The sequence below is a fragment of the Thunnus thynnus genome, chromosome 10 (genome assembly GCF_963924715.1).
Source record: "Thunnus thynnus chromosome 10, fThuThy2.1, whole genome shotgun sequence".
In the NCBI taxonomy this organism is placed as follows: Eukaryota; Metazoa; Chordata; class Actinopteri; order Scombriformes; family Scombridae; genus Thunnus; species Thunnus thynnus.
This window is the reverse complement of record NC_089526.1, coordinates 4554876-4561025: the sequence shown is the minus strand read 5'-3', so window position 1 is coordinate 4561025 and position 6150 is coordinate 4554876.

Genomic DNA, 6150 nt, shown 5'->3' with positions numbered 1-6150 from the left:
CCAAATATAAGAAATTGCAAGATAAAAATTGTATTGTCTGTAAACATCCAATAAAGGTTGAATTTGAAAATAATGTTATTGCAGTTTTATAGTTTGGATTTCATTTTCCTTTGTTGATTCTTCCTCCAAATGTACTAATCATTCCCTCCTTTGCACAATCAAATTAAGCAGAAAGGACGCTGAGAGTTGCACAAGTCTTTTTCCCACGTACATTCACACAATGACAGTCAAACAGAAAGGACAACAGAGGAGGGTAATTAGAGGCAACCAGCCCTGCAAATTATTCTCCTCATATGCATATGGACACGATGGTCATCAGCTGTTTATTTTTGTCTAGAAAAGCGGCCACATGCTGTTCAGAATCTGCTCATGTTTCTGCCTAATCACGCAGAAACTGCTCTGTATAAATTATACTAATTTAAAAGACTCGGGATGGAAACAAATTAGGTTCTTAGATACATTTTCCTGCTAAGGAATTGATATATAATTTGATATTTATGATACGGTTTCCTCAATCATACAGTATGGCTGCTGTATGAATATATACAGTAAATGACCCTCTCCTGACCGGTCACGTCTTTCCCCTGCAGTGCCGCTGTTAGTTTTAGGAATCTGACAGGAACTCCTCCAGGGGCAAAGGTTGGGTTTCATGATTCCTCTCTTCTAATTGGCTCCGGTTTCCCATTGTTCATTTCAAGCAGGCAGGGCTAACCCCTCCCGAGGGAGAAAATCTAATTAAACCCCTCCAGAATTCGCAGAGAGTACCAGCATCCTCCCAAAACACTGACGAATGAAGCTACATATATGGATTGCCAGTTTACATTGTCCTTTCCATACACAGCTATTGATGAGCTGTCTACATGTTGTCTTCTTGCATTGCTAAAAATGCAGTAAAATCATGGAATGCTGCTTTCATGGTTTTGTTGTTATTCTGGTTTTCTAGCTGCTTGTATATATATAGTCTACTGCAAATGAATTCTGACAAGACCTAAATTAACATTACCATGTGCTGACTGTTGTAAAACTTAACAACCTTTTGCACCTTCCTGCGTATCAACTGCGGTCTCCCTCCTCTCGTCTGTCATCTGGCAGATGCTCCATGTTCTGCTGCAGGGAAAAGAGGAAGTGCAAGGCTGCCCTGCTCTAATCAGAGCACCACAGGCGGGCGGATGAGGATTAATTAAAATGGAACGTGAGGTTGAGCCTCAATCCAGCATTGCCTACTGGGAGCCAAAATGCAGAACTCGTAACATCCTGAAAATCTGTTTACAGACTGAGAAAACAATCTCAGCGTTGCGTACACATATACATTTTGCACATACAGTCACAGAGAAGATGCTTAACTCAAATTTTTGCTACAGTTGTTGTCAAGGTGAGAATCTGTTGCACAAGTAAAATTTATATTACAGATTTTATTCTCAGAGTTGTTTGGTTGAGTCCCTGATGTTTACAACTTCAACAAGACTAAATTGAAAAACTTTAATACAGCAAAAAATCCAAATCTCTGCTAGTGGCGCATAGAGACTGACTATTTCATTAAAATACATAAAATAGAAGTTTTGGATTGAATAAACAATATACTGAAGACTTTCACTATTAGAGCCATACCAGTACTGTGGCACTACAGCAAAGATCAGAGAGTGTCCAAACTGGAAACGGTTCATCCTCTTGAGAATATGAAACTAATAATGTTAGTAAACATGTATCATCACCTGGGTATCGTGACTATTCACAGCAAATTTTGTGGAAATGTGACAAGTAATTGTGGAGATTTCAAGCTTTGGACCAAAAGGTTGGATGGTTGCACCAATAAATGGCTGTGCAGCCCTACCTTTTCAGGTGAGACTGATAAGTTCTGCATTTATATTATTATTGTGTTCTTTTTTTCCCCATAAAAAGATACTTTTCTGACTTAAACAATAAATGCCCTTTACAAAAATGATTCACGTGAGTGTTTTCTGATCTGCTACCTCTATGGTTAGGACCTGGTTAAGTGTAGGCAACTAAAACTGTTAGATTGAGATCATGCTTAAAATAGAGCAGCTCCAAGAAGTTGTTTGTCAGGAAAAACATCCATTTTAAGCATTTGAGCAAATGACTGATGCTGATGTTTTTCTGTTGAGGACAGAAAAAATCTGTGTGGTTAGAGACGAAACTACTCTTGAACTGAATTCAAATTCAATCTATCTCTGCAGTCAGAGCCTTGGTTTTGATGTCTCCTCTCTGCTCGGTCTCTGTTTTCCTTGTTTAGGTGTACTCGTCTGTTCCTGCTGCTCATGAATGGAGCTCTGACAGACACGCAATGCTAAAATCCAGAGGGAAGGTCTCTTTGGATGGGTGACTTTGCATTTCAGGCTGGGATGCATTCACTGTGAAAATGTTTCTGCACCCGTTTGCAACAGTTGAATGCTTGAATACTTTCTTCCCAAGCCGCGCGAAGTTCGGCAACGGCCTTTGAGATATGTTTGCTCCCATTTGGTGAGTGTGACGAGACTGAAAACCAATGCAGGTGCAGCAAAAACCCAATGGAGCAGTATAAAAACACTGCAGTGTACCGAAAAAGCCTTAAACATTTTAAAATACTTTTTACAAACCTTCACTTTCAATGTTCCCATATTGCACGCCAGTGTGTCCAGTCAGCTATTTAATGGAGACCAGCACCAGTACTTTGCAACAGCATCAATCCATTACAGTTTATGTTCAGAAAACACATTTTATCTGGTTGGAATCCAGAGACACTCGCAATAACTGCAACCGAGATGAGATTTTCTGAAAGAGCAGGTAAAGTCTGCAGAGAGGAGAATTTATGTGTATGTGTGTGTTTTTGCACTTTTATCTTTGTGATCATTTAAGACCTTGAGAGTGAAGGCATGTTTGGAAAATGAGCACATTTTGTCACAAAGAGTTATTTGTGGGTTAATACCTGATTTTAGGGTTACGGGATAAAGCTGTCTGTCATTCTATGTTTATCAATTAGTCAATAAATTCCATTAAAATAAAGTCTAAAACTAACAATGTGTTAATACTTGCTGACTTCCCTGCCCTTTCTCAGCCCCAATTAAGGCCATTTGTTTTCTACTGAATACATAAATCTTTATTTAAAATAAAAGGTCATAAATGTACAAAAAAATTCCTTAAGCAGCTGGGAACACTAGTTTTTTACAAAACGTAACTCAAACAGGAGTAAATAGTGCATTTGTTGAGGACTATTTTTAGCTGCGGATTAATATTCATTTGCTGCTCCAGTGAGTATTTAAGCAGCAGGATTGTGTTTTGCGGGATTGAGTCAAAATAAACTACAGTGTGTGTGTTTTCATGGTAAGGAGGGAAGATGCAGTGCAACTGTATGACTCATTAATGTGTATTTAATGTTTTTTTAAGGCAACAACGGAGCTCTACAGCACAAAAAGTAAAATATTTCAGGCTTTGGCTACACAGACAATACTTGTAAATGGACTGAATTGATTGTTGGTTTGATCTTTGAATTTTTTGGCTATAAGAAAGTGCAGAATATCACCAGACTTCTCCTTCAACATTAACATTAAGTTTAGTTAGGTATAGCTTAGGTTTGGTCATGTAGTTGTGATGGTTAATGTTGGGAATAGTGGTCATGTGGTAATGAGGGTCTTTACAAATTCAGTAAGTACAAATGTATGGTTGTGTACAACGTGAGGTCCATGTTAAACAGATGAGTTTTCACCCTGCAGGAGGGATCGTCTCTATTATTCTGACCACAGAGGAAAGGTCAGCCGACCAGCGGAAGCTAAACAAGAACGTGATGAAAAGAAGAGTTACTTTGTTCTCAACAATTTTCTATTTCCCAGCAGCTGCACCCAATCAGTTTGTTCACTTTTTCATTCTGAGTTTTAAAAAGTTAAAGTAAATTGAACTAAGCCGAGACTTATGATGAGTTTTCACAGGGGACATTAAGGCTTTAAAAGCAAAAAATCTGATTTCCTCTTTTTTTATGGTGTGGGTCCGATGCATTTAAGGTCCTTGAATCAACTCAGGCAGTTTGTTTGTGTATTAATGTGTATTCTCTCTCTCTCTCTCTCTCTCTCTCTCTCTCTCTCTCTCTCTCTCTCTCTCTCTCTCCCTCTCTCTGTGTGTATGAGAGAGCGAGCGTATTCCTTGCCTCTACTACAGAGTTGGAGTATACTCATCTTTATAATATCCAGCTGTTGTTCAATCCAGAGATTTGGCTGACCCATGTCTATCTGCCCGTCTATCTCCCTCCAAGCTGTGATAGTAATGTACTGCCCTGGAAACATGCCAGTACTCACTCAGTGTAGCAGATAAAAAAAAAAAAAAAAAAAAAGGAAAAAAAAAAATCACAAATCCCCTCAGAGCTGACAGCTTGGGGATTTTGCCACCCATATTATTATTATTTGCACATCTCCGGCACCCTGGATATGTTCTAACAGTTATTTTGTTTGCAAAAAATCTGCTTTTACGAACATCCACCTGTTGGGATTTCAGCTGGCTTCTCAGTGAAGCACTATTATTATTATTATTATTATTCTGTATCCGCTACAGGAGGAACTACTGTACAGCTTATTAGTAAAAGCAGAAACATCATATAAAGGAAAATTCCTGTCTATTACAACTTGGGACATAGTTTCTGCTAACATTGTGCTCACTGGAGTAATTGAAATCTTTGAACATGGCAACATCACTACAAAGAAGTATTACAAGGCAAAAAAAAAACAAGAGCAGTCAGACAGTCTGAGAGTTTACTTGTTGAAAAGTTGTTAGAAGCTGCAATTACCCATTAATGGAACATCTCAACAAAATAACCCTGTTTTATAACTTCTGCCAAATGAAAAGTATCAGCCATGTAATATAATTAAAGCTACATTTCCTTAAGTGCCAAATGATGCCCCAAAGTTATAAATTTCTTCCCTGCTCACTGAAATTTGAGCATTTTGGGGACTATTGTTCTTTGACTGTATACCTTTAAATAAAAATATCAAACTATAGGCGATTAAAAGTGTTCCCAGCACTAGCAAATAATTTGATTCAGGAAATATTTTAGAAGTAGCTGGTTTCTACATCCGTATGGTTACAAAGTTAGGTTTTTCCTGCAGTTCCTCCGCAATGTATCCTTAAGTTTAAAGATGTGGTCCACGAAATGTTCTTTATACATCACATAGTTTATGTGAAGCGTCAAAGAACGTTCTCCATGAAGAAACTAGCAGCAGAAACTATTAGTATTAAGTCCCCACCAGTTTTTACTTAACCATGAGGGAATTTTTGACCAGTATGATGAATCTTGTAGATGTTGTGAGTACCGAAAAGCAGAAGCAGTGGAAGACCATTAAAGGTAAAAAGGCAGTTTACTTGGTCATTGTTTGGACACAAAGTCGGCACCAGTTAGACAGCAAAGGCAAATGAATCCACAGAGTTCTTGAGCGAGTAACCAAGCAGACAGGACAAGGTGCTGGTATGCTAAGACTATCAGGCACAATAAACAATCTGGTGAATGGACATGTACTATATATAGGATGTGACAGATTAGGGAGAATGAGTTGCAGGTTAGCATGTGGGTACTGTGGCAGAAAGGTGCAAAGACGAAGCTGTGACCACAAATAGATGCTATGGGAAGAATCTTGGAACAAACTAAACCGTAACATACCTGTAACATTCTTTGAAGGTCGCCATAAATTAGAAGAATTGTGTAGATTACAGGAGCTTCACATTTTTATGGTTGATTTGTCTTCATCACCATGCAAAGATTTCTGTTTAAGTTGTCATGTTAGTGTTTATGCTGCCAAACTGCTGCAAATTCTGTCAGCTAGTTGACAAACTTTAATCATACATCAAATTATATGAACCAATCTGATGTAAACACTTAATTAAAGTAACTTTAAGTACCAGAGAAGAGCAGCAGATTCAAGAAACTGCAGTTTTCCCTATTTGTTAGGCATTGTAGTTAATAGGGAAATCTGCAAAACAGTATTTGATTAAACGTAGCCCTCTTAATTACTTTCTTATACTGCTCATGAATACCAAGACTTTAGTTATTACTTATTGGAAGCAATCAATCATAACACTAACTCTTAACTTTTCAATTTTACCTCCAAAATCAGCCTTTCTGTACCACTACAGTGAAAGTAGATCTAGAAAAACATCCTCTAACAGACTCCGTTT